The sequence below is a fragment of the Balaenoptera acutorostrata genome, chromosome 7 (assembly GCF_949987535.1).
Source record: "Balaenoptera acutorostrata chromosome 7, mBalAcu1.1, whole genome shotgun sequence".
Classification (NCBI taxonomy): domain Eukaryota; kingdom Metazoa; phylum Chordata; class Mammalia; order Artiodactyla; family Balaenopteridae; genus Balaenoptera; species Balaenoptera acutorostrata.
The window spans coordinates 104,490,633-104,511,023 of record NC_080070.1 but is presented as its reverse complement, the minus strand read 5'-3'; the positions used below and the strand labels follow the sequence as shown (position 1 = coordinate 104,511,023).

The 20,391-nt window shown below is 40.3% G+C and overlaps 1 protein-coding gene across 3 annotated transcripts in view; it reads right to left on the bottom strand.

Annotated features, from left to right (window-relative positions):
* Positions 1–20,141, bottom strand: part of RALA (RAS like proto-oncogene A) — a 72,699-nt gene extending 52,558 nt beyond the window's left edge. For all 3 annotated transcript variants that reach the window (XM_057550457.1, XM_007187740.3, XM_007187743.3), the window contains exon 1: positions 19,898–20,141. The gene's annotated coding sequence lies outside the window, so the exon portion shown is untranslated. The remainder of the gene's footprint in view (positions 1–19,897) is intronic.
* Between the last annotated feature and the right edge of the window lie 250 nt (positions 20,142–20,391).

The following is a 20,391-nucleotide window of genomic DNA, read 5'->3' as shown; positions in this document are numbered from 1 at the left end:
TATATTTTTACTAGTAAAAATAAAAATTTTTAATTTAAAATAGCTTATACAATCTCTTTGTATCTTTGTATTTATTTACAGTGTACAGTGCATATCATATAACTGCACAGTAGTACATTATATGATTTAAAAGTAAATACACACACAGGAGTTTCTAGAATTCTGTACTGATGGGGTACATGATCAAACAGAGATTACTCCTCTGCAGGAGAGGTGCTCAAAGCATAACTAGTTCATGAATAGGAAAGAAAAAATTTGAGAGTATACATTTAGAAACTTATAGAGGAACTTGACAGTAATTTTATGTTTGTTCAATTTAGTTTTTAAAATGGGCTTGTTTTCTGTCTTTTTTAAATTTCATTTTTCTAGTAATTTATTTTTTATTGTAATTTATAAAAGTATCAGTCTGCTATGTATAGAAAATTTTAAAAATGGTCCTTCATCAGAGATAATCTCAGAAGCACTGCTGCAGAGAACAGTCAAAAGGCAAATCTGATCATGATGCTTCTTATATGTTTTCAATGGCTCCCAAGGGGCCTGAGATGAGGGGCTTTAAGATCTGCCCACAACCCTCCCAACCTTCTCCCCTCGGGCCCTTTTTACTTCCTTTCCTCACACCTCACAAATACACCTCACTCACTCTAAAGGCACAGAATGAATTTTATTCCCTGGTCTGAACACTCAATGTCCAACTCAACCTGACAGATCTCTTTTACCAAACTCCTAACTCATCCTCTTTGCGGTCACTTCTGGAAAGCGCTCCCTGTTCCTTAAGCCTAGGTTAAGTGCCTGTCCTCGTACGTGTCTAGCACAGTGCCTGGTTATTCATTCAATAAACATTTTTTTAAACTTGATTGTGGCAATCTTTTTTTAAAAAATAAATTTATTTATTTTTGGCTGCACCTAGCTGCGGCGAGCAGGGGCTACTCTTCATTGTGGTGCGTGGGCTTCTCATCGTGGTGGCTTCTCTTGTTGCGGAGCACGGGCTCTAGGCACGCGGGCTCAGTAGTTGTGGCTCATGGACTCTAGAGCGCAGGCTCAGTAGTTGTGGCGGACGGGCTTAGCTGCTCTGCGGCATGTGGGATCTTCCCGGACCAGGGATCGAACCCGTGTCCCCTGCATTGGCAGGTGGATTCTTAACCACTGCGCCACCAGGGAAGTCCCCATTCAATAAACATTTTATCAAACAAACTCTATGTTCCTATCACGATACCTACTGTCTCCCCCAAAATAAACTCTACTGAGAATAAATGGATGTCTATCAGCTTCAAATATTAAACAAAAAACAAACAAAACAAATGATAATTTCTAAAGGAAAAAAACCTCTCAATTACTTTCTTCCCTTTCTCACTTCGTTTATGAGACCATTATTGCCATCATGTCCCAATTTCGGAATGAAGAAAACACGTACTAGTAACAACTTTCATCTCAAAATTTCTTTCATATGACTGCCTTAAAAGGGAATGCTTCTTTCTGAACCCAACTGCCCGACCTCCCACACTGTGACACAGATTTAAAACATAGGTTTATTGACTAATATAACAAAAATAAGCTACAAAAAGGAAATCTGCTGCTGTTTATCCTTGGCCCAAGCATTTTATTGTAACTGATAACATTTTATACTGACATTAAGTTAAAAAAAGAGTTCTGAACCCAAATGATGTTACAATTATTATCAGTATTTTAAACCAAAGAGCACTTCACATTTTTAAGATTTAAGGAAGCCTGGTAATATCATACTTCTTGATTTATCAATAAAGAAACAGCAAAAAGTAATTTATAAGCAGAAATTGGGTTTCCTACATTTTGCACAAATCTGTCAGGTGATGATATACATTCTATACTGCACGACAAAACTGTTCTTCAGGGGGACTTCCCTGGTGGCGCAGTGGTTAAGAATCCGCCTGCCAATGCAGGGGACAAGGGTTCGAGCCCCGGTCCGGGAAGATCCCACATGCCGCGGAGCAGCTAAGCTCATGCGCCACAACTACTGAGCCTGCACTCTAGAGCCCGCGAGCCACAACTACTAAGCCCGTGAGCCACAACTACTGAAGCCCACGCGCCTAGAGCCCATGCTCGGCAACAAGAGAAGCCACCGCAATGAGAAGCCTACACACCGCAACGAAGAGTAGCCCCTGCTCGCCACAACTAGAGAAAACCCGTATGCAGCAACAAAGACCCAACGCAGCAAAAAAAAATAATAAATAAAAATAAATTTATAAAAAAAAACTTCTTCATTTGAAGTTACTAAAATTTCACTAAGATAAGCTTACTGTCTTACAGTTCTCTGTGGTAGTAATGCACTGACAAGGATTACTACTAGGTTTTAAACAACCAAAAAAAGACCCCATAAATATTCTGGACTGTGCATTTTAACTCATCTTTTTTGATTGAAGAACAAATTGTCAATATTTGTATCAAAGCTTTAAAGATGTAATAAAATTAGATACAGTTTAAACTCATGAGAATAACGGACAGTAGTTATGTCACTACTTATAGCCAAAGAGCAACCAAGTGAACAGCTGGGATTTGGAGGAAAATCAGATGAAGGCTGAAACCTAAACTACTTCTGGAGTAATACAATCCTCTTCTTTTACTTCCTAATTTAAGAGAAAGCAAGCAACTGTTAACTAGATAATCTTAAAAGTATTCACATATATTTTTATATGAAAATTTAAACTATGTTTCACTTAGCCTAATAACAACATTCTTAAAATACTTAACAACTGATAGCAGGGGAAGTGGACCAGAATGTGCTAGTCAAGTTGTGATAAAACTTAACACATCCAAGATAGGAAAACCCTGGTAATTCAGCTAAAGTTATAAGAGATGATAAGTTCTAACTGCATAGATTACCTCCCAAAATCATCAGTGAGTGATACCTACTATTTACCAAGTACCTTATTATACTTACCACTCAATATACACACATCAAGAAAAATAATAACCACGGGAATTTCTCAACAAGACAATAATCAATGAGAAATAAGCAACTCAGCCACCAGAAGCAGTATTAGAATAGGATGGTATTTTAATTTTTGAGTTGTATTCGACAAAGTTATTTTTTTTAAAATTTTATCAGCAAAATGAGTTTATTCGTCGATGAAGATTTTGAGTTCAGAATTTTATGTCTCACAAAAAATTGTTTTTTCTTGATAACGCAGTATCATAATGATCAACTATTATCCTGTGCTCAGAGTCTGAATTATGAATTCAGGGCAGTTTTCCCTGGATTCAATAGCCCTAGAAGGTAGAACTCTGAACTCTCCTATCATCATTTTATAGTCTTTCTGCCTCTTCCCTTCCTTTCATAGTTGTCCCTCACTGATCACTACTGCCTGTGTGCCTTCAGAGCACCCCTTCAGCCCCCAAAATTGTTTGGAAGCCAACTACCAGGCTTACTGTAATTAGATATAAAGTAAGAGTTAAGTAGGTTCTGAAAGATTTACTACTCTCTTGAGCGCTGGATGGATAACAGCCTTTAGTGCTGAGACCTTACGTTTCTACTTTGGATGTTCAAAGGTATGCTGCTGCTGTTGTTGTTGTTTTCGATTTGTTTGCTTTTAAACTTTACTTCCTTATTCTTAATGAGTAGCCTTAAGTTGCCTCATCTTCTACCTCATAGGGTTGTGTTTGGATGATTAAATGGAAATAATGAATCAAATTGCTTGGGTCAGGGCCTGGTCATGGAAGGAAATCTACAGATTTTAGTCGTTTCCTCCTCCCTCTTTAAGTGCATTTCATATTTCAGGCTGTAAAATCTGACCTCCAAATAAGTGAATGTTACTGTATTATTTTTAGAAGCTTGTGACCAAGATGGTTAGGGAACTAACTAAAGACATGAAGGATGTGTCTGAACAGGCGGACACTGGGGAAGCTGGCAAGGGAGTTGTCTGACTGCCATCTTCAATTATTTGAAGAAAGGTATATGTAAAAATGACTATTCTTAATTCTGTCAACAGATGCACTGTTTAACAAGGGCTCAAAGACATATTTGTGCTTGCATAAGTGCTTCTCCGGAGAAAACAGGAATAAAGAGAAGTCACAGGATAACAGACTTCAGTTCAAAACAAGGATGGAATTTTAATTTAAAACGTCCAAAAATAACACAGATTTCCACACTATCACTACAAGTTTTTAAGCAACGGCTAGTGGCCAGGTAGTTTTGAGGGGATTTTTGTGAAAGGTGGAAGAATATATTAGCTGCCCTTTGAAGGCCCGTTCTAACTCTGTAAGAGACGATACATTTTATACAGATAGTCCCAAACCAGAAGTTCTAGTTTCTGCATTTAATTTTCACACTAAAAAATAAATCCTGAAGAATACTGGAAGAGTATGGAAGCAACCCAAGAGCCACGCAGTATCCAAAGTTCTTTGTTCAACTTAATTATACAATAGTACTTACATATCAGTTGTATCTGTCTACAAAGAGTTTAGATTAGAAACACTCCAGGTGATTAAAAGTATTTTCTTTTTTGAGCAGGAAAATCCAACTACATCAATAGCATCGTCACCATCACCATACACACTCGATGTCATGAAAAGGAACTGGGAACTAGCCTTACTTTTTAAAAAATCACTTCAAAGATGAATCATATAACATATGGACACTGACAGAGCTTGAGAATCCAAGTAAATGAAAGAAGAGAGGAAGGAAACTAATTATAAAAATGGGTTTCAGCAATCCGCAGGAATGTAGGAACTCCAAGACAGTTGGCTATAACCCCCACTCACAGAGCTAAAGAAAACTACATAAAAGAAAGCTCAAGAGGAGTACAGAAAAATCAGCCAAATTACCAAGTTGTTATCATTGTTAATGTAGGTCCTCCCCTCACTTGCATGGGAGGTAGGAAGAGGTACGTGGAATGTTTTACCTTAAACCAAATATCACCTGAGTTTGTTTAGGTAAGAAAAGTGCTACTAGTAAATGCTAATTTAGAGTTAAAATTAATCATAAAACAAATGTGATTTCCCCCCCAAAACTCCAGATATTAATCTCCTATTACTTTTGGTTTAATTTCATAAAAGTGGGCAAAAAATGACCCAGTGCCCCTAAAGAGGCATACATATGATTTGTCGGCCAAACTTCTAGTGGGAACCACCCTCTCCTACTGCATTACAACAGGACTATAAATCAGGGCCCGACTATAAAGCAGGACAAGAGACCCAGGCTGGCCAGAGTATTCTATTCCTTAAACTAGTGAGGAAGATTGGCTCTTTGATGAATCTGGAGATGAAAGTGGCCACCACACAGTCTGCCAGTTTAAAAAAAGAAGCAGAGCTGGGGAAGGAGAGAAAGCCAGCACGTTTCTGTTTCACTTACGGTAGCCTCAACTGGATTTCTGAGTCTTACAATTGAAAGAACCCTAATATCTATAGGTTCTCTATTTGCTTCTTGTGCTTCAGAAAGGAAGTTTCTCACTGCTTAACTGCAGAATGAAGATGAAGGTGACTACACGGTCTTTAATTAATTAGTCTTTAATTAATCTAGTACTTCAGTACTAGACATGTGAAAGAATTATGAACAGAAGATTTAGCTTTTATTCCAACCCTCCAAAAAAGCCCCATGGCAAACTAGAGAAATTAAGTAAAGCTCATGGTTAACATCACTACAAAAAAATAGCACTCTGAGAGAAAATCTCTGCAAATCACACATCTCATTGACTTGTATCCAGAACACACAAAGAACTCTTATGACTCAATGAGAAGAAAAATAACCCAATTTTTAAAAGATGGGCAAAAGATTTCAGTAGACATTTCACCAGAGAAAACAAGTCAAAGACTTATTAATAAGCACATGAAAAGGTGCTCAACACTATTATTCATTAGAGAAATACAAATTAAAACCATGAGATACTTACTTATATCCACCAGAATGGATATAAATTTTTTTAAAAAAGACTCTAACAACTGCTGGTAAAGATGCAGAGAAATGAGAATCTCCAAACATTGCCGTTGGGAATGCAAAATAATGTATAGCCACTTTGGAAAACAGTTTAGCAGTTTCTTAGAAGATTACACATAAATCTGCCATACAACCTGGAGATTTCACTCCATGATACTCATGAGAAATGAAAACATACGTCCATGCAAAGACTTGCACATGAATGTTCACAACAGGATTATTCATAATAACCAAAAAGGGGAAGCAATCCAAATGTCCATCAATTGTAAAAGGAGAAGCAAAATGTGGTCTATCCATAGAATGGAATACTGAGCTACTGTCCGTCCATAAAAAGGAAAGAACTACTGACACATGCCACAACATGATAACCAAAAAATATTATGCTAAGTAAAAGAAACTCAAAAGGAATACATATTGTATATTTCTATTTATACATAATGTCCAGAAAAGGGAAATCTATAGAGACAGAATATAAACTAACGGCTGCCTGGGGATGGGAATGGGAATTAACTAAAAAGGGGAATAAGAGATTTTATACTGAAGTGATGAAAATGTTTTAAAACTGGATTATGGTAATGATTTACATGTCAGTAAAGTTACTAAAAATCACTGTAAACCTAAAATGGGTGAATTTTATGATATGTAAATTATGCCTCAAAAAAGTTAATTAGAAAAAGTGAAATAAAAGAGACTAGAGAAGACATAATAAGCAAGCAGAAATTATCAACCTTGACTGGATCCTGGATTGGGGGAAAAAACAGCTATTAAAGACAACAGGCGACAACTAACGAAATCTGAATTTGGACTAGATATTAAATGATATTATGAAACTATTGCTGATTTTCTTAAGTGTTACAATAGTATTATGGCTATACAGGAGAGTGTCTTCATTCTCAGAAGATGTAAGCTCAAGTACACAGAGGTGAAGTTTCATGTCTCCAAACTTCTTTCAAATAACTCAGAGAAATAAAAGCATCTGTACTTAGAAAGTTAAAGCAGGGACTTCCCTGGTGGTCCAGTGGTTAAGAATCCACCTTCCAATGCAGGGGAGGCAGGTTTCATCCCTGGTCTGGGAACTAAGATCCCACATGCTGCGGGGAGCCCCGCGCGCTGCAACTAGAGAGCCCGCACGCTGCAACGAAGACCTGATGCAGCCAAAAGTAAGTAAATAAACAATAAAAAAAAAAAGAAAGATAAAGCAAACGTGGCAAAACAATAATTGGTAATTGGTGAATTTAGGGTGATTAGTAACTACCGGCATTCAATATAATACTCTTTTTTAACTTTTTTGTAGGTCTGAAACATTTCAAGGCAACAAGGACCTACTGTATAGCACAGGAAACTATAGTCAATGTCCTGGGATAAACCATAATGGAAAAAAATATATATAAAAGAATATATATATGTATAACTGAGTCACTTTGCTGTACAGCAGAAATTAAAACAACACTGTAAATCAACTATACTTCAATTTTAAAAAAATGTTTCAAAACACAAAGTTGAGGGTAAAAGAGCACTCCTTTTCTCAAAAATTTTTTAATTGAGGTAAATACTGGTTTACAACATAAGTTTCATGTGTACAACTTTATATTCCTACTTCTGTACCTACAATGTGCTCACCAAAAATTTACTTTTCATCTGTCACCATACAGTTGATCCCCTTTATCCATTTTGCCCTCCCCTCTGCCCCTTCCCCTCTGATAACTACTACTCTGTTCTCTGTATCTATGCATTTGTTTTTGTTTGGTTTCTTCATGTTTTCTTTTTATATTCCACATATGAGTAAAATCAAAAGGTATTTATCTTTCTCTAACTTAATTTCACTTAGCATTAATACCCTCAAGGTCCATGTTGTCACAAATGGCAAGATTTCATCTTTTTTATGGCTGAGTAGTATTCTGCTGTGTGTGTGTGTGTGTGTGTGTGTGTGTGTGTGTGTGTGTGTGTGTGTGTGTATACGTATGTACACCACATCTTCTTTACCCATTCATCCGCTGATGGGTACTAAGGCTGCTTCCAAATCTTGACTCTCATAAATAAGGCTGTGATGAACACAGGGGTACATATGTGTTTTCGAATCAGTGTTTTCACTTTCTTTGGATAAATACCCTGAAGTGCAACGGCTAGATCATAGGGTAGTTCTATTCTAGACTTTTTAAGGAGCCTCCATACCGTTTCTCCACAGCAGCTGCACCAACTTACATTCCCACCCACAGTGCAGGAGGGCCCCTTTCTCCACACCTCGACAACATTTGTTGTTTCTTTGCCTTTTTGATAACAGCCATTCTAACGGGTGTGTGAGGTGATACCTAATTGCCGTTTTGATTTGCATTTCCCTAAAAATTGGTGACGTTGAACATCTTTACATGGAGCACTCTCATTTTAAAATGTAACCAAATGTAAAAGGACTCACCAATGTAGTTCTCTGGACATTTCAGAAAGAGGCACACAGTTGAGGTTTAAAGACTGTCATGTCTTTGGTCTATGACTGTTAATATACAGCAAATAATGGAGGGAAGAAACGAGAACTCAAAGTATGAAATAATTATGCACAGACTCAGCAAATTAGAGCTTTCTAGAAATTCTACTGCCAACTAATACTTTGAAGTAGTCATTTAAGACAAAGCAACATAGTTATTAGTTGGTGCAGAAATCTTTAGTTATATAGCAGTGCCCGAGAAAGCATTTTTGAATGAAGGTCAATAAATTTTCCCACCTGAAAGAGCACCCATTCCCACCTATATCTCTTGGCTGATACAAAGATCAAATGAAATCATATACACAAAAGTGCTAAATTTTGATTTTAAAAAATTTATTCATTTATACTTTGTACCTTCCTAATAAGAATAGGAATAAAACATAGATTAAACCTAGCATCATATTTGGTTACTCTTGTCTATAATTGGATTTCCTCAATTTTGCAGTCAACACTGCACTAACAATTCTTCAAAGCATTGTCAGTGTTCATTATGAATAATTCCCTTTCACTACTCTAACTTGGGCATTTTGTCTTACTACTTACTATGCCATAATTTGTTAACAGTGTACTTTTGCTGTTGGTGGTGGGTTTTTTTGTTTTTGTTTTTACATACACATGTATCTACTCTTTTTCAAATTCTTTTCCCATTTAGGTTGTTACATAATATTGAGCAGAGTTCCCTGTGCTATACAGTAGGTTTTCGTTGGTTATCCATTTTAAATATAGCAGTGTGTACATGTCAATCCCAAACTGCCCAACTATCCCTTTCCCCCAGCTAACTCTAACAGTGTACTTTTGTTGTTGTTGTTGTTTTTGGCCGTGATCCTAGTTCCCCAACCAGGGATCGAACCCATGCCCCCTGCAGTGGGAGTGTGGAGTCAACCACTGGACTACCAGGGAAATCCCTTTAACAGTGTACTTTTTTTTTAAAAATAAATTTATTTATTTTATTTTTGGCTGCGTTGGGTCTTCACTGCTGCACGCGGGCCTTCTCTAGTTGCGTCAAACGGGGGCTACTCTTCATTGCAGTGCACAGGCTTCTCATTGCGGTGGCTTCTCTTGTTGCAGAGCATGGGCTCTAGGCGCACGGGCTTCAGTAGTTGTGGCGTGTGGGCTCAGTAGTTGTGGCTCGCAGGTTCTAGAGCACAGGCTCAGTAGTTGTGGCACACGGGCTTAAGTTGCTCCACTGTATGTGGGATCTTCCCGGACCAGGGCTCGAACCCATGTCCCCTTCATTGGCAAGTGGATTCTTAACCACTGCGCCACCAGGGAAGCCCAACAAGTGTACTTTTAACAATTTATAGTTTTAACAGCTTACAGTCATCAGACACTAATGTAAAACAGGAATCTTGTTATGAATCAAAAGGAATGTTCACCTGGAAGTTCAAACAAAAAGTCACATTTATAGTTTTTACAATAAAGAAAACATTCTTGGAATTGGACCTTGAAATAAAATATCTAAGAAGAAAAAAAGATATGCTAAGATGTACATAGGACAGCTTAGACAAAGTACTCTAGCAGATAGCAGAAGACAGAAATTGTACCCACTATGATAGCTATAATCAAAAAGAGGGACAATAACATACACTGGTGAGGATGTGGAGAAACTGTAAGATGATCGTGGGGATGTAAAATGGCACAAGTACCTCAGAAAGCAGTTTGGCAGTTACTCAAAATGTTAAACATGGAGTTATCATGTGACCTAGTAATTTCACTCCTAGATACATACCCAAGAGGAATGAAAACACATGTCCATGCAAAAACATGTACATCAACGCTTATGGCAGCATTATCCAATATAAGCCAAAAAGTAGAAACATCCAAATGTCCATCAACTGACGAAAGGATAAACAAAATGTGATATATCCATTGAATGGAACATTATTTAGCCATGAGAAGGAATGAAGAACTGATACATGCTAGAACATGGATGAACCTTGAAGCATTATGTTAAATGAAAGAAGCCGGAAACAAAAGACCACATATTGTATGATCCGTTTATGGTATCCAGGAATGACCAGAATAGGCAAATCTCCACAGATGGGAAGTAGATTTGTAGCTGTCTGGGGCTGGAGGGTGGAGGGAATCAGGAGTGATGGTTAATGAGCATGGGGTTTCTTTTGGGGGTAATGAAAACGTTCTCAAACTAGATAGAGGTGATGGTTGCACAACTCTGCGACTGTACTAAGAACCACTGAATTAATACATTTTAAAAGTAAATTTTATGGTATGTGAATTATATCTCAACAAATCCGTCATTTAAAAAAAATCCAGCCTCCTCACCACCCCCCCCAAATAAGCAAAGGACACAAAAAGACAACGCACAGAATAAAAAATATAAATGACTAATGAATCTACAAAAAGTTCAAATAGTTGTAACCAAAAAAACATAAACTTTAACAAAACACAAAAACGAGAATGGGTTAATGATCTGGGCCAAAGCAAGGACAAGAAGAGATAGGCAGAGCAAATGATCAAGTTTTATTCTATTCTGAGGGATCAAGAAAGCTACTGAAAGCCACAATCAGCAAATAAGAATCAATGAAGTAACAGACATAGAGAATTATCTTAGGTGTAGTGTACAGCCATATGAAATAGGGAGATCTTAGAGACTAATAGCGTAGTGGGAAAGTTACCGATAATCCAAGCACTAAGAGACTATGGTTGGTGTCCAGAAACTTAAGACCTCGGGGGATAGGGATTTTCTGTCACAGACAAAATGTCTTAGGGATAAAGATGAAGGAAGACAAAATGTCCTCAGACTGAAAAGGTGGGGGTAGGAGAAGTAAGGCAAAAAAGAGGCAACAGAAAAGATCAGCCTCCTGCAAGCCCAGACATCAGGGTGGCAGCATGTAGCAGAGGGTGAGACCTGAGGATCTTCAAGGCAGCAGAGTCCCCAACCACCACCCGTCAAAGACTGAACTGTGGGCCAAGACCCAGATAGAAAAAGGCAATATGGGTCCCAGGAAAAGTGGAGATGAACAACTGGCCACAGACCAAGAGTACTACCTGGTGAGTGAGAGCTCCTCAACCTAGAGACCTACCAGCATTTATGGGACAATGAAGATGGACTATAGGTTATAGACTGGGAGCTGTAGGGACTTCTAGGGAGGAGCTCCTTGGCATAAGGGACAAGAAATTAATACATATCATACCACCCAGCACTCCTGGGAAAGGAAATATTTAGAATGACTGAGACAGCAAACGGGATATGGACTGGGAGTTCACAAAATGGACCTAGATAACCTTGAAATTATAAGAATCTACAGAAAATATGCTACTTGAACTTTCTGGGTGAATTAGATGGCAGTGAAATGAAAATACTCTGCAGAACATGGGAGACTGAGCACTGGCGTGTGTCTGTAATTGCCGTGTGGAGGGAATGTGTGCAGGATGCTGGGCCACACCTGATTCCACACCAACATACACCACCAGCCAGAGGACTAGATCTTTATAAATGAATTCTGGAGAAAGAACTGCCTCAAGGCCAGATGGACCCAAGCCCTACAAACTTGTCTAGAACTACCCCATATCTGTGTACCACGGGCCACCCCATCGATAAACTCAACTAATTACAAGCCTGTCTTGCTATGTGACCTACAGACACAAGGACTCAAGCCATAATCGCATCAATACAAGGTGAGCCTAATTCATCTGCAAAGCACAGAAACCACTTAAAGACTATGAAAGCCTAGAAGGAAACAGATTTTAATAGACCTATGGCTGCTTTAGCCTGGAGGAGAAGTGGAGGTCACCCCGTGGCACCCACGACTGGCTGAGTAAAGATTACAATGAAATTCAGGAGAGGCAGGAACAAAATTCAGGAATGGTTGTATGAACTGGGAAACTACGGATCAATACCTTATCTTGATTATCATTATATCAATACTTTGCTGCTGCCCACTAGGAAATTCAACCTTCCTGCCTCTTACCATATCTATCTCTTACAGAAGTGAAGGACTGCAGTCTTTTTTTTTTTTTTTTTTTTATAGCTACTTTTATTTATTTATTTCTTTTTTTTTTTATTTTTGGCTGTGTTGGGTCTTCAGTTCGTGCGAGGGCTTTCTCTAGTACGGCAAGTGGGGGCCACTCTTCATCGCGGTGCAGGGACCGCTCTTCATCGCGGTGCGCAGGCCTCTCACTATCGCGGCCCCTCCCGTTGCGGGGCACAGGCTCCAGACGCGCAGGCTCAGCAGCTGTGGCTCACGGGCCCAGCTGCTCCGTGGCATGTGGGATCTTCCCAGACCAGGGCTCGAACCCGTGTCCCCTGCATTAGCAGGCAGATTCTCAACCACTGCGCCACCAGGGAAGCCCGGACTGCAGTCTTTGAAAGGTATTTCCCCAGTTAAATTAATATCTAGTGCAATGTATATCCACAGAGAAGATAATACAATAAAACAATCAGCATCTCTATTAAAGATACTGTTATATCACTATTTAACATTGTTCTGGAGATAGTAATCCATGCAATTAGATAAGACAAACACTTCGATACAAAAACACTGGAAAAGAAGAGGATAAAATCTCTATTTACAGGTGACATAACTGTATATCTGGGCCACAGAGAAGCAAAGATAAAAGCACTGAAATAATAAAAGTACTTACACAATAACAATAATTCAGCAAGGGGGACATCCCTGGTGGCGCAGTGGTTAAGAGTCCGCCTGCCAATGCAGGGACAAGGGTTCGAGCCCTGGTACGGGAAGATCTCACATGCTGCAGAGCAACTAAACCCATGCACCACAACTACTGAGCCTGCACTCTAGAGCCCGCGAGCCACAACTACTGAGCTCACACGCCACAACTACTGAAGCCCATGTGCCTAGAGCTCTGCAACAAGAGAAGCCACCTCAGTGAGAAACCCGTGCACCACAATGAAGAGTAGCCCCTGCTCAACACCACCACTAGAGAAAGCCCGTGCGCAGCAAAGAAGACTCAACGCAGCCAAAAATAAATAAATAAATAAAAATTTTTTAAAAAAGGTAACAAAAAAATGCAGAAATTAGCAATATTCATATACATGAATAATAATCAGTTGGTAAATATAACTAATAAGAAAATTCTATTTATAATAGTAACAACAAAAGATAAAATACAAAATACATAGGAATAAACAAGAAATGTTCAAAACTTGTATGAAGTAAATATAAACCATTCCACAGAGACACAAAAGTAGATTTAAGAAAATGAAAAGACATCGCTTGTTCTAGATTAAGATGTTCCAACACCATCAAGAGATCAGTTCTAAGTTATATAGTAAGTTTAATGAGACCTCAATAAAAGTAGTAGTGAGCTTTCTAATGGACTTGGACAAACTGATGCTAGAGTTCATACGGAAAAATGAAACACGCAAGACTAGTACGGAAAACACTGAAGAAGAGGAGCAATAATGGGGAACTAGCCCTACCAGATATTAAATCATATACAAAGCCTCTATGATTAAAACAGTGTAGTACTGGTACATGAATAGTCAGACCATCCAAAAGTATAAAACATACCCAACTACATATAGAAATCTAGTATATGATAAAGGGGGCCAAGATTTTTTTTTTAATTAAGTGGTATCGGGACAACTGGACAGCCATGTGGAAAAGATAAAATTAGACCCATTCACACCATATACAGAAATGTACTCCAAATGGATCAGAGGACTGAATGTGCTCTATATTATACATGAAACTGTATTAGTACTAGAAGAAAGCATGGCTGAATTCCTCTATAACCTGTGGGAAGTGAAAGGCTCTCTATGACTAAAACTCCAGATGCAATAAATTTAAGATTAATATACTTGACTACACAGAAACAAACTTTTGCAAGTCAAAAAAACACACACCACAAGCAATACCAAAAGATAACTGGGCAAAGTATTTGCAATATATATCAAAGTTAAATGACTAATATTCTTAAATAGAAAGAACTTTTAAACTCTGAGGGGAAAAGACCAAAATTTATTTAGAAAGTGAGCAAATAACATGAACACTTTAAAAAATGTAAAAAATGGCCCTGAAACATATGAAAAAAATGTTCAATTCACTTGTGATAAGAGAAATACAAATTAAAACTAGGCTGAGATACAATTTCTCACCTATTAGATTAGCAGAAATTCAGCAGCTTGACAACATGCTCTGCTGCTGAAGCTGTAGCACTCATATACCACTGGTGGGGATTCAAAATAGTACAACCCCACAGGAAGAAAAATTTGGCAAATCTAACAAATCTTATATATACATTTATCCTGAAGACATACTTGCAACAATACAAAGAAACAAAGATTTGCATTACAACACCACTTGTAATTGAAAAATATTGGGTATTACTTAAGTGTCCAAATACAGGAGAATTGGTTGAATAAACCGTGGAGTACTATGTAGTTAAAAATTAAAGTTACTCAATTTGTGTATTACTTTTTTCAATTAGTTACTAAATTGTCAGTACATAAATACTTATTAAGTTGTTTGGACCTCAACTAATAAATTAAACCTTTAGGTGTTTCTCCTGACCTAGGGATGCTGTGAAAAAATTACTGATATAATAAGGATGTCATGAACTGAGAAAGTTTGGGAACTTCTGATAAAGTCCTGTGAAGACTTTTAACAGGGCATGTGTACCTGGAGATATGCGGTTACTATAGACTGTGGTCAACATAATTTACAATAGGCTAATGAAGGCACTGTCCATAGTAGTAAGTGCTATGGTAGATTTTATGGCAGCTCGCAAGGGGAGCAGCTAGCTCAGTCTTTTTTTTTTAATTTATTTAAACTATTTATTTTTGGCTGTGTTAGGTCTTCGTTGCTGCGTGTGGGCTTTCTCTAGCTGCGGCGAGCGGGGACTACTCTTCATTGGGGTGCACGGGCTTCTCATTGTAGTGGCCTCTCTTGTTGCGGAGCACAGGCTCTAGGTGCGTGGGCTCAGTAGTTGTGGCACGCGGGCTCAGCAGTTGTGGCTCGGGGGTTCTAGACCACAGGCTCAGTAGTTGTGGCACACAGGCTTAGCTGTTCCCGGCATGTGGGATCTTCCTGGACCAGGGCTCAAACCCGTGTCCCCTACACTGGCAGGCAGATTCTTAACCACTGCGCCACCAGGGAAGCCCTAGCCCAGTCTTGAAAGTTGTTTTTTGTTGTTGTTGTTTTGTTTTGTTTTTTTGGAAGGATGGAGTTGAGAGAAAAAATCAAATCAAGATACAATTTTTGGAGAGGTATAAGCTAAACTAAGTTCTGAAGGGCAAGTAGGGGTATATTAGACTGGGGGAAGGAGGAGTGGTTAAAAATCACAGGAAGAGGAAATGAGGGACTGAAAAAACGCTAGCATTCCAGAAGCCTGGATTGCTGGAACTGAAGACCCTGGAAAAAAAGAAATGAGGCTACAGAATTAGTTAGGTAAGGAGCAGACTTTAAAAGTTTTATGTATGAAATTAAGAATAAAAGGAATTTGGATTGTATTAATTAGCAAGAAGGAGCTGTGAAAGGGTTTTAAGCAGGGGAGTATCGTGAATACTCTAACCGAGTGTGGAAAAAAGATTGGGTGGGGGGGACCCAACCAGAGGCTAAAAGGCTGCTACAATAATCCAGAATAGATCTAGACAGGGCAGCTGAACTAAAGCATCTGCAATCACTCAGTAGTGGGGCAACCTCATTTTCAATGGATTACTATGCTAGCTTCTCAACCGCAAAAGAAAGCAACAGATCCTGTGGCTTCGAAGACTGCAGTCATGATCTTTGTGGAAACTGGGGATCTTTGCCCCACCTTCACAATGTGTCTGGGAGTGGAAGTCGTTTCATAATCTTGCTGTGTTTTATTCTCCAAGATGACATTGACAAACCCTGATATTTAGTTTCAATAAGTGAATTCTGCAATGAAATTAGATCCCAGACTTCAAAGTGATTATGTGTGTCAAGCATTATGTCTGTCTACTGAACCTAATACAGGACTCTAGCTGTGAGGGCCTCTAAGAATACTAACATGCTTTATGGAAGCTTGCTTCTTGGCTTGTACAGAATGACCTCTTGATGTCTAGGAATAAGTTTTCACCTTCAGGTATAATTGAATCAAAGATGCAAATTCTCTTCTAAAATTTACTCAAACATCTTTTAAGAACTCACAGAGCTTTAACTGAATTTTTTCTATATTGTAACCAAATCCTTATGAGTGCAATAGGGTAGTAAGAAAGGTGTTTTAGAGCTAAAAAACAAAAAACAAACAAACAGAAAAACACAAAGAATAACTGTTACTAATGGGGGCTGGAGAATAAGCTATTTTTTACTTGAGCTCTACACTTCTTTTTTAAACCAAGAGATGAACACATCCTTAGAATTAAGCCCACTGAAAAGGGCATTTTTTAAAAAAAAAGTGCACAGCCTGGGGAAGAGTGAAGAGAATTCTATTGGCACCGAAGAGCAGTTAGACCCTTACAAGAATTCTGCCACCTTTAAGCCTCCATACTAAACCCAAAGAGAAAATAATATATGGTCTGAAATGGTAAAAACAGACCCAGTACACCTCTGCTTTTTTACCATTCTTTCCACTCTCCCACAACCTCTCCCCCATGTCCTTCAGTCCAAGAAAGAACTAAAAAAACAACAAGATTGCAGGAAAGGTCACTACAAACAGGTCTCCAACAGTCCTCTCAAATAGGGACTATTCAGGTACTTGAAAGGTTAAAAGTAATAATCAAACACCAAAGTTGAGCTCCTTATACTCTACTCTCCCGGGACAGTTATATGAACAATGCCCATCCACTTTTTCACCGTGGCACACGCAGAAGGTGATAACGTGTGGAAGGTCATAAACAGAAGACTGGCTGCTATGAGGCCACCTGGCCAGGGTCACTGGTTACCCCAGGCCCCATGTGATGGACAAGACTACTGAGGAGATCAGTATCTTTGCTTTCTTAAAGCTCAGCTCAATCAGAATCGAATTCTTTTCTCAGTCTTTTAGGATTAATTGCAATAGCCAATGCTCTCAGAAATTGTTACTTTAAAATCCAGACTCTATTACGTACTAGCGGCCCAGCTTCCAGCAAATAACTTCCCTTAGCCTTAGTAAAGTATGGAAAAACTACCTATCTTGCAGAAGTAGTGTGGAGATTAAAAATTATAAGCTCTTATCACAGTGCTTGGCAGGAAATCAATGTAGGAGGACTGTTATTACCAAGAGAGTTGTTGAAATAAGGGAAATCTGACCTCTGTATAGTGGTTACATCACTGAGATAAGAAATTACAGGCTTCACTCTCCCTAGCGTCTAAAATTAAAACATTTTATAAAACAGTGAAAACCACGAACTGTCTCCCTACTTCCTCAAAATCATAATCTTTTCCCCCATTAATATTCACAGCCTCTTATTTCAGTATTTTAAAAGTGATTGTCTTCGCAACCCATGTACAAATGCATATTACACTGACACACACATATACAAGAAGTGATACTGGTACATTTATCTATGTTCTGTAGAAGCTAAACTTGGAAAACCAGTGTAGGACCAGACATTCGGAGAGGAAAGAAGATATCAGCACTTTTTTATTTGAACCTCACTACAGTGAAAATAACCCAACCATCTATAGACAAAAATTATCTCCCCACACAAATGGTAGACAAGTTTCTTTCCTGTAATAAGCCCCTTTTCCCTGAAAAGAGTTGTATGAAGAATTAACTGCAAAGAAAGTGTTGTATGAAGAATTACTTCAAAATAATTGATACAGATGACTGCACACTCAGCAGACACACTGGAGAACAGCATCTGGATCGCTGGAAAAAAGTGTTAAAGTGGCTCCTGGTAAATCACATCAAGGTCATAAGAGGATGTCAGAGGACTTCATGTACCCGTGGAAAAAAAATGAGCCACTATAAGCAATTCTGCGATGTACCACGTTATCTCAACAGTGGTAACTCCCAATTTCCTCTATTTGATTAAGATAGGGTATGCTTATAAACTTCCTATCACCAGGAAATCTCTTCTTGATAACCCTGGGCAAAAAAGCTAAAGTAGTAAACATTTAACACTAGAATATAAGTTGTTATAATGCCCAATCACAATACCCCAAATATAATTTTAATCTTTCAGGGGAGGATAGTTTTGGAAGGATGGCAAAGGATTCTTCTTGATTTGTCCTTTGACCATGCTAAAGAACAGAAAGACAAAGCAAAATCTGCAACCAAACTGAAACAAAAACACAAACAAAAAAACCTTAGCCCCCCCAAATAAATGACTACTGGAAGGCAACTGTGAGATCACCTACACATTCATTCAGTCACTGAAGAGCTGTGTGAATAACTTCTATGTTCTGGCCACATCGCATGGAAACACAGGGATGAGTAAGACATGGCTCCTGCCCTGAAGAAATTCATAATCTAAAAATAATGTTTTAAGAGTCACAGGAGTCATTTTATAATAATATTGCGTTAATAGAGACAGAAACATAAGCGAATAAGACATATTTAAATACCTTAGTAAACATAAGCTAAAAGGAATACCTTTGGTGAAAACTGAGTTCACTAACGACATTTAGTATATACTTTTTGGAGCATGATTAAAGTTGTAATTTACTTCCAGGACAAGAATTAACTCATGACACATATTTTATAATGATCTCCCCCCCCCGCCCCCCTCCCCGCGGCCCCCAAACACAATTTGCAAATTAGGTGCTTTTCAGCTTGACAGGCAGGGCGTGGCCCTGGAGTTCTCATACAACCTCAATGACACTTGGGTGAGCTCTCGCAAGTCTGGACATTCAGGTTTCCGAGAAAAAGCCAGTCAACTCCCTAATTCTCCCTAAACCTTGAAACAACACTGCCACCTCTCTGCGCCGTCACCCCCGCCCACTTACACACATATCCCCAGCCTAAAGCACACAAATCACATCTTCCACTTCTGGAAAACCTTCAGGAACGAACCACGGAGGAAACACCTCCCTCACTCAAAATATCCATATTCTCGTCGTCGTTTCAGAGGCTTGATTCCCGATTATTGGTTAAACCTGTGCAAGAGCCCAGGACCGGCTATTCAGTTCAGTGCGGACCATCTAATGACTTCAACCTGAAAAAGCTATTCCTTTAACTGGCACAAAACCCTACCGGAGACGCTTAAAAAGCAACTGCTCGCACACAGACAAGGAGTGAAAGAAAGGGAAGGAGGGGAGAGGGGCGGAGTGAGGCGCGGGGACTGCGGCGACCGGTCCCCCCAGGTTGCGGGCACCGCCCAGGCGGGGACCTCGGCGTGGCGGGCCAGAGATGCGGGGTGACCTTCCGACGAGGCCAACTCGAGGGGGTGCCGGGGTCGGCAGACCTCGCCGCAACTGTCCGCTCTCGGGAGTGCACTCGCCCGCACAGCGGCGAACCCGGCGCCCCGGATTCCAGCCCGGGCTCGTCCCGCAGCTGGTTCCCGGGCAGAACGCGAGAGGTGCAATTTCGGCGTCCGGGCCCGGCGCCTGGGCCTCGGCCCGCCGCCGCCCAGACACACCCCCGCCGCCGCCCCGGCGGCCCCAGCCCCTCCCCAGGCGACCCGAGCGGGCATCGCTCACCTGCACCGCAAGCCGGTCCACCGCCCCGCGGGCTCCGGAAGCCGCGGCTGAGCTGGCTCCAGCTGGAGAGTGCTCGGCCCTTGTCGTCCAGGAGGCTCCGCGCCGGGAGCGGCAGAAGGAGGAGTCCGACAGGAGGCGGTGGAGTCTGGGCGGCAGGAGGAGGCGGAGGAGGGCTCGGGGCACCCCGCTCTCGGGAGATCCACCCTCCTGCTGGCCGCTCTGCAGCAGCAGCCGCAGATCACTTCCGGGGCGCTGGGAGCGGGGCGGAGCCTGCTGGGAAGCAACTTCCTGTCCGCGGGCTGAGAGGAGGATGTAGGGGCCGGGGCTGGAGAACAATGGCCGGAGGGAGCGGGCCAGCTGGCCTCCACCCTTCGCGTGCTGAGGGCGGGCTGCACTGCCTCTCGGGCGACCCCACCCCCGGCTCTCTGCTCCCGGAGAGGTGAAGTCACCTCCCCGGGGCCCGGGAGGGGCCGCGGGCCTCGCAGAGTTTCCCG